Source organism: Andrographis paniculata, unplaced genomic scaffold (genome assembly GCF_009805555.1).
Source record: "Andrographis paniculata isolate CXL003 unplaced genomic scaffold, ASM980555v1 Contig32END, whole genome shotgun sequence".
NCBI lineage: Eukaryota > Viridiplantae > Streptophyta > Magnoliopsida > Lamiales > Acanthaceae > Andrographis > Andrographis paniculata.
Genome location: NW_026137565.1, coordinates 1,973,231 through 1,982,829, shown reverse-complemented (window position 1 = coordinate 1,982,829; position 9,599 = coordinate 1,973,231).

Genomic DNA, 9,599 nt, shown 5'->3' with positions numbered 1-9,599 from the left:
TCAGATTCCGTGCTCGCTCACTTTCCACGCTAGCCGCCGCTCAGATTCCGCGCTCGCTTGCTTTCCGTGCGGCCGCTGCTTGAATTTCCACGCAGCGGTTGATTTTGACTTTCCCGCATTAACTTTTATGCGTTGACTACTGACTTTTGTTGACTTTCGTGCCGGTAACTATTTTTTCGCTCCTGAAGCCATTTTTTTCGTTTTTTAAAGCCAATTTTAAACTCCCAAACCAATTTTCAAACATTATTTCACTTGTATAAATAATAAATATCTTATAAATATTTATTTAAATAAATAATAAATAAAATTAATTTAGCCAAAATTAAATACTTAAATAGCACATAAATAATGTCTAAAAATATAATTCAAAAAATATATCAATTAATTTAATTTATACACCAAAATAATTATAAATTACACCTAAAAACTAATAAATTAATATTATACAAACAAGATGAAATGAATACAATTATTAGAATAAATTAACATAAATAATACCAAAATTCGACATAAATAAATAAATAATAAAATATGGCAAAATCAAGAGGCAACAAAACAATACGAATCGAAAAGATTTTATAAGGGTTTTATATTTAGACCGGTTCAGGTAGGTTTAAGCCTAGAATCGGATTAGGGCTTGGTTTCGTCTAAGGATTACCCGCCACGACGTTGCCATGGCGGCGCCGTGACAACCATGGTCTTTAGAGCAACAGTAATGACCTCCTTTTGGAGGCACTTCCCTTAATTTTAGATTTTTTTTTTTTTTTTCCATTCATTGAAAATTGAATTCCGCATTGAACTTATTCTCTAGGTTATATTTTTGATCCGCCGTTGATGTTACCTTTACAATCAAGGCAACATCTGAGCTAAAAATTTTCTCTCTTCACTCCTCTCTTTCCACCTCGCTATCTCCTTTTTCTAGTCCCGTCGATGTCTCCGTCAAACCATTTTCCTTCTTCTTCTTCTTCTCCTTCCACCGTGACTATCAGCTTGCCTCTGCCGAAGCCTTCTCTAGCCACCATCAAAGTCGATTTTTTTCTCCAAGCAGAAATTGTCTCTTTTCGTCTCCTCTGATAAGTTCTCTAAATTTTTTTTATTTAAAATCGCAATTGATTTGAAAATTCAAGGATATGTGTCAAGTTAGAGCTTTGCTTTGAATAGGAAGTTAAACACTTTGAGTATCTTCACATTTTATTTTTATGATTATATATTGGTTGAAGATACATTTAATCTCTGGGAAAATTGTATTAGAACTTGTCATTGTGAATCGATTTGATTTTGGTTGTTACGATTAATAAGTTACTTGTGCATATTGAAAGTTTAACAAGTTCATGTTGTTTTTAATTGTTCATTGCATTTAACTTGAACCCTTTTTTTTAAAAAAATTTTTATATGCTCTAATATTGTTGTTGTTCATAGATGTTCATTGCAATTTTTTTGCATGTTAGTTGTAATCCTACTGATAAAGGTATAAATTACATTTTTAATTTTTACTCTCACTTACCTCATTCGAACATATGATGGTGACTTGTTTGTTTATCACTTAATTTGTTTTATTTTTGGGGAGACGATCGCAATATGGTTATCGTTTTGGGGTTTTTGGGGTTAGTTATGTTCGGTTGTTCATGCATGATAGAATGAGGTGTAGTCATCCCAAGCTTCAGCTTCATATATATGCAATGTTAGTTATGTTCGGTTGTTCAATGAATAGCAGTAAGTGGTTGTTCACAATTTATATAGATGAAGTAGATGCTAGATTATTATAGTATTTGTGAAGAGAGTTTCTCTCTTCGTTGTGGCAATACTAGTGCGATAAATATCTTCAAGCATCTAGTTCAACATTATTGCACAAAACACATTGATGTCTAATATTATTTTATCCACAAGTTGTTGGAAGATGGAATATGTAATATGTAGTATATCCAAACGACCGTGTAGTAGGCTGACATTTTAACTAAAGCTTTTGATTTGGACCGGTTTGTAACATTGAGAAGGAGTTTGGGTATGTGTATTCATCACTAAAATGTCTATAATTTTTCCACTCTCCATATCATGTATTGAATAATTTGATGAATATTGTATGAATAAGTTTTACTTGTTGATTTTTCTTTTAAAATATACAGAGAGAGAGAGAGAGAAAAAAAAAAAAAAAAACAAGAAAATAGAATGAAAAATAAGAAAAAAAAAATGTAAAAAAATCATCTTGATTTGGATAATTTCTATGTACTTCACTTTTGTAAAATCGAGATAAATTGGTTAATGTCCAAACTATTGATAAACACATTGACGAGGAAATATAGATTTCCGATGCCTTTGCACTTTCCGGAAATAGAGTGAGTGTTACTACGAATACTGATCAGTAGCAAAATTTGTTGTTGTTGAATGTGCACTATAAAAAAAAAAATGTGTTTTACATATATAAATTAGTGACGGATTTTTTTTGTAAGTATTACCGACGGAATTATGAACAGATTATATTTTTGTGGTTATTTACGACGGAATTACTCACAGGTATTACGGACGAATTTTAACTCTTTCTGTAATTCCAAAAAAATCTGAAATCCTATAAAATTTTAATAGAATACGCCCATGTAAATCTAACCTATAGAATAAACACAAACTCAATCAAAGTGTTCTAGTTCCTTCCATATGTTATAATGCTCTAGAAGGTCCTATTAGCCTCCGCGGTACTCTTTTGTCCTTTTCAACCAAAATTTCGGTCTAAAATATGAATCGTACGTATTGAATAATATTAATTTTAATTTAAAATAAGCCAAACAAACAAAATAAATGTCTATTCATTAGGAATTGTTACTGAGTCAACACATAGAAAATAATCAAATAGCATAGATAGAACATGTAGACATTACATGTTGTGTGAAATAAAATCGTGTGCTTTCTATTTATAGTTGTAGGTGTGCGGTAATAAATACTCCCTCCGTCATTCAAATCTATGCTCACTTTCATTTTTGGGTTGTCATTGAAAAATATTCTCGTTTCTTTTTTAAGTAAAAAATTATTATATTTTTGTACTTTTTTTTACTATAAAAGGAAAAAAATCATTATTACTCAATTTTATTAAAATTTGTGCCCGGTCAAATGAGCATACATTTGCATGACGGAGGAAGTATGTAATAAGCTATAATTAACAGTAGCATGTATTACACAAAACTATATAATATACTCTCCGTCCACAAACTAATATCCTATTTTTTTTATTTGGACGTCCAATAAATATTGTCATATTTCCCTTTTTAAACACAAATTTTAGTTTTTTTTACCCTTCATTTATTTACTACTTTTAATCTCTATTGCTATTAGAGCCCCAATTGATCAATCGATTGCGAAATTGAAAGAAAATTTTATTCGAATTTGGTAGGACTTCAATCGTGGTAAAAGGCTAAACCTTTCACTCTTTATTTTCGGTATATTATATTTCTTGGTGAAATTTTGATTGATAATATGCTGAAATTTCTTTGTATTGTTTGGCTATGCTTACTTGGTGATTGAGTGAATAATTTTGGGATTTTTCGTAATTTCTTGTATTTCTTAGTGAAATTTTTTGGAAATTGTTTTATATTCTTTGGTTATTTTTATTGTTTAGTTTCTTGGGCTATGTTTGTGTTAGTCTTGAGAAGTTGAGCTGCTATAGCCAATTGTTGGAGGCATGTTGATATTTCCGTGTAAGATATAAAATGCATGTTAGGTATTATTTGAAAAATGTTTAAAAAGAATTGTAAATTGGAGAATAATCAAGAATAAAAATAATTTTGTTACATTATGCGTTTCCTTGGTGAAATAATTGAAATGGATGTATGAGATTCTTGATTCGTATGCTATGTGATTGACTAAGTTTTTCCTCTATAAGTTCTTTGTGAAAATAATAAAATGCCAAGTGTGAAAATCAAATTGCATGTTTCTTGTGGGAAATTAGTTGAAAATAAGCATGAGAGGCTAAAATCAGAACTAATTGTAGAAACTTAGGAATACTTTGATGAGTCGCATGTATTCGTTGAGATCTTTGCGATTTGATTGTTTAGTTGGTATTACGTAGATTGCCTTCCTGATGTGATCCTATTATGTGGATTGTCTTGTTGATGTGATCCTAAAGTGTTTTATATGTTAGAATGTAGCATTGATATTTGATGATCATGCTTGTTACTTGGATTGCATGTTTTGTGCTCTAGTTGCTTTTGTTTGATTAAAACATGTTGTTTTCTTATTTGATTGTTTGTGGTTATCGAGTCTGTATATTTGCGCTTAGGCTGTGAGTTCTTTGTGCTTAGACGGTAAGACTTTGTGCTTAGGCTATAGGACTTAGTGCTTAGACTATTGGATTTTGTGCTTGGGCTGTAGGACTTTATGCTTAGGTTGTAAGACTTCGCGCTTAGGCTGTAGAACTTTATGCTTAGGCTGTAAGACTTCGCGCTTAGGCTGTAGAACTTTATGCTTAGGCTTTATGACTTTGCACTTAGGCTGTAGGACTTTATACTTAGACTGTAGGATTCCGTGCTTAGGTTGTAGGCCTGCATGTTTGAATTGTAGGGTCGTGCACTTAAGTTGTAGAGTAGTGTGTCTAAGTTTGTAAAGTAGTGTGCCTGAGTCATAGAGTAGTGTATCTAAACTGTAGAGTAGTATATCTAAGTTGTAAACTAGTGTGTGTAAGTTATAAATTAGTGTCTCTAAGCTGAAGAGTTGTGTGTCTAAGGTATAAAGTTATATGTCTATGTTGTTTTGTGTGCCTATACGTTCTCTAGTTGATATCAAATAAGATGGAGTTTTTGTTATGTGATTCTAAGTTTTGTATTCAACATGTTGTTGCGTTCCATTTGTAAATGTGCATGTATATTGTTGGATTATGTAGTTGTTTGTTTGCTCGCTTAGAATCTGTAGGTCATTATGTTGAATCTATTTAAACTTGCTTATATGCTTGTTTTCGTAGTAGCTTCTGTGTACTACGTGCTAGGTTGTTGAGTGATCAATTTAGGTGCATATTAGGACTTGTGTGTTCTATGTGCGATATATGTTTTCTGCATAACGTTTGTTCGTGGATACATCAAGGTACAAAAGGTGATGAGAAATCTGTTGGTGCAAGGTAAGTCTATATGTAGTAAATATGTATTTGGGATTTGGTTAAATCACGACCAAAATAGGTGAAGATTGTTGAGAATTTTGGTTGTTCGAGGCCTAACCCAACGAGTTCATCGGTGAATTAAATAAATTGGCCCACTCCTTAGCTCGACCCACCGGATCGGCCCAATCATTTTAACCAAAACCCAATTTCTTAAACCCCAAATCCTAAACCCATATATTCCAAAACATAAATCCTTTTTATCTTAAGCCCAATTAATTGTGGGTTTATTATAGGGGAAGTTTTGGGGGGAGTTTCTAGATATATAGATATAGAAAAAGGGTTTAGAGAGTTGGTTGCAGAGGGAAAAAAACCCGTGAGACATAGAAAGAGAGGGATGGAGAGGGAGAGGGAGAGGGAAATGTTTCTTGGGTGAGTTCCAATAAGTTTTTCCGATGAGTGAGAAGCTTTTTTTAGTGCTGATTTTGGTGGGTGTCGAGGTTTGGAGTGTGTTCGAGGCCTAACCCAACGAGTTCATCGGTAAATTAAATAAATTGGCCCACTCCTTAGCTCGACCCACCGGATCGGCCCAATCATTTTAACCAAAACCCAATTTCTTAAACCCCAAATCCTAAACCCTTATATTCCAAAACATAAATCCTTTTTATCTTAAGCCCAATTAATTGTGGGTTTATTATAGGGGAAGTTTTGGGGGGAGTTTCTAGATATATAGATATAGAAAGAGGGTTTAGAGAGTTGGTTGCAGAGGGAAATGTTTCTTGGGTGAGTTCCAATGAGTTTTTCCGATGAGTGAGAAGCTTTTTTTAGTGCTGATTTTGGTGGGTGTCGAGGTTTGGAGTGACGAGTCGACCTCCAACCTTGAGGAGTGATTACCTCACGTCATTTTGCACCATGGACTAAGCCGAACATTGCGTCTCTAACACCGGTGAAAGAAGATCAACAAGATCGGAAGAGTTTGGAGAATGTGATCGGAATACCTGCTGTCCAGTCCGTCCGATTTTGTTTCGGTGCAGATCGTCGGAGTCCGGAGCTGCTCATTCGGGTCCGATCGCCGCTGGAGTTCCGCTGTTCAGCTGCCCTCTGTTGTTCGCTACCGACCGCCGCCGCGTTCACTGGTGTCGTCGTCATCCGATTTAGAAACCGACAAGCAGGAAACTTAATTTTCTTGGATGGAATCTGTTGGAGAAGTGATTTATCGAACAAACACATTCGAACACTTTAAAGGCCAACTCCCTAAGCGTGGGCAGTTCACAGTTATAACAATGTTTTACCAATGAAAGATAATGCAGGACATAAAACAACAATGAGACAAGGTGTTTGTTGACCCGGTTCGATTATCAACAAATCTACATCCGGGGGATACCAATCCAGGAGGAATTCCACTAACCAGTGTTGATTAAGGACACAAACAACCACAACTTATTTAACTCTAATGTTTGTCATGGTTAACCCAGGAAAATACCTCCTCAGGTTCGAGTTACTACATCCTCGTACTAACAATGACCACACAACAAAGAAGTTCAGAGCTTGATCATTCCCTTTGGTTGAAACTTCATTAGTTCTGAACACCTTCGACATCTCCAGTTGATAACAGTGTAGAACACACATTCAAAATGTGGAGAGTTGAACTGGATGGGTGGTGAGAGCTTTTCTCAATAATCTTCTCTCTAAGATTTGCCCACCAACTCTCACACCCATCTTTTTGTCTTTTTTGGTTTTATATTTTATGCATCCTTTGAAAGACACACTTCACATTAATTTTCCTTAGCATAGAAAAAGATGGAGTGTTCTCTAATAATTCTGCAGAAGTCAGACCATCCCCAAATACCAAGTTGACTCTTGCAGATGTTTAGTGGATTAGACACAATGGATAATACTAAGCCCACAAATTCAGACTGCAGCAGAATTGCGGATACAGCCTTCCTGCAACCTATGAACACTAAAAAAATAAAAGGTGGCTGCAACAAAGAAGAAAGCCTGATGGACCATATGCCAAAAATAAACTTAAGGTTTCTTTCACTCACATAATCCGTTTTTTAATTTTGAGACGCCGAACATGAAGCTCAAATCCTAATTTTAATTCAATTTCATTTTTTGTAGTTGACTTTGAGGAGTGTTTGTTTGATTTCATATGCCTAATTCTTTGTGTTTAATTTCAATTTTTTTTCGGTTATAATAATTTGGTTTTGTTCGAATTCGCTTATGCTAATAATTGATTTGTATTTTGTATATGATGTTTGTTCCATAAATTCAAATGATTTGGGAATAAATTCATAACATCTATTTTACCATAAATGATAAATTTATCAATTTATAACAAAAGTATAATTATCTAAAAGTTGTATAAATATACTTTAGTTTATCAATTATTGAACAGTGAGAGTATATAGTTAGTTTGTGGGATTGTATTTATATTATATTAATAAAAATAATATAGTATTATTAATAATATCATGTAATATAATTTATGCATTAAGTACTCACACTGTTAAATTTTAAAATTCACACCACAACCGCAGTCTATTCCTTCATTCCAAATATTGAAGACATCCAAAAATTTCCTTAATTTCCACGTAACTATAAATGAAAAATAATTATGTAAAAAACTAGGACTTTATAATGGCAATAAAAATATTAGATATTGACAGAAATTGATGCATTTAATAAACCACTAGAAAGCAAAAAGAAAACTTGCCTTTAAAAAAAATAGGGCCGCTCCAAGTAAAAAAATAAAAAATAAAATGTGGGACCCCTGTAAAGTATAAAAAATAAATAAAAAATAAAAAAGTGGGGCCCTGGACAAGGAGTGCCAGGCTGGCATGTGCATATGTAATAGAGTGGGCGGTTTTGGTCGGTCGCCCCCATCGCCTTTTTCGGCCCCTACTAATTAATAAATACAAAATAATTAGGTCTATTGTCACTCTTGGAAAATTTCTCCATCACTTCTTTACCTATAAAGAAATATGTTCTCATTTTTTTTTAATACAATATTTATAATAATTTTTATATTAAAATTTTGGATGTCATTCTTTTTGTAAAAAATAATAAAAATATATATATCTTCAAATTGTTCCCTCCGTTCCAAATATTTTGGGCTTATTATTGTAGATACGAGAATTTAGGTAAAGTATAATTAGTAAGTAATTAAAAAGTGTATTAGTAAAAATAATTATAAATTAAGATTAGATAAGTAAATAGTTTAATTAAAATTTAAAAAAATTATATAATTTAAAATTTAAAATGTCATTAAAGTACATAATTATATTTTCAAAAATAAAAAAAATAAATTATGTGGGACGTACGAAAATAGAAAATAGAGACAAATTATGTAGGACGGAAGAAATATTTCATTAAACAAACAAACTACTTGCGATTTCATTTTTATTCCATGTTTTTTATTTTGATCATTTTAAAATAAAATTATTTATTTAGTTTTAAAATTTTAAATACATGACTGTGAATTTTTTGAAAAAAATATTATTTCTTCTGTCCCGTACTTCCAGATTTTGTTTCCTAAATATTATAAATATGAAAATTTAGTAATGATATCTTGTAACGGGTCGGATGATTCCTCCTCGAACACCTTTCCGTCGACCTAGCGATTCTTTGACTCCCTCGAGAACTCACTAGTACATTCTCTCACACAACTCTAACGCACGCTAAAGTAAGAACTATAAGATGCACCCTGTAAAGTAGAGTGTTTAATTGACTCTCAAAACTGGAGTTCGGCTAGCTCTGCCCTTACCATTGCCAACTCCTCTCGAACACTCGAAGGTTCTGCAACATTGGCTTTCTCCAACCTCGCGATCTGGACCCTACACTCCGCCACAGTCTCCTTCAGTGTGACTAGCTCGGCCTTCAACGCCTCGGTAAGCTCCACCTTCGTCAGTTCCCGTTTTCGAGACTCCTCCCTCTCGGCATCGATCGAGGCCAGTATCCTATCGCGCAACTCACTGCCCTCGAGTTTGCAGATACGTTGCTCCATGTCGTCAAGCTTGTCATGATGATCTCCAACGGTCAGCTCCATCCTGGCCAACCTCGTATTGAATGATCCCATGATATCCGCAGGCTGGTCCCTCGTGTTCCTCCGGCTTCGCCTCGGGACCTGGTTTTCAACCTCGAACTCAGCATTAGACTTGTCGGTCGCTATCTCTCAAACGAAGCTCTGATTAAGATAAATAAATAATTATTGATTTAAATAACTAATTGGTTTAATTAAAATAAAAAAAAATTAAAATATAATTAAAATATATAATATTTTACTAAAAAAAATAACATGAAGTGAAACGTGCAAAATCGATAACATGAACACCAAATATGACAAAGAAAGTGTAAATTAAACAGGAGAGATCAAGTGCTGAAAATTGTTATTTCAATACCAAGCTGACTAAGTAAAAATTAACTATGTTAATTAATATCATTAAATTATCTAATTAATAAAAGTATATATAATTATATTTTTAACTATTCAGCATGGTGCTGAAAAAATAATTTCAGCACCAGATCC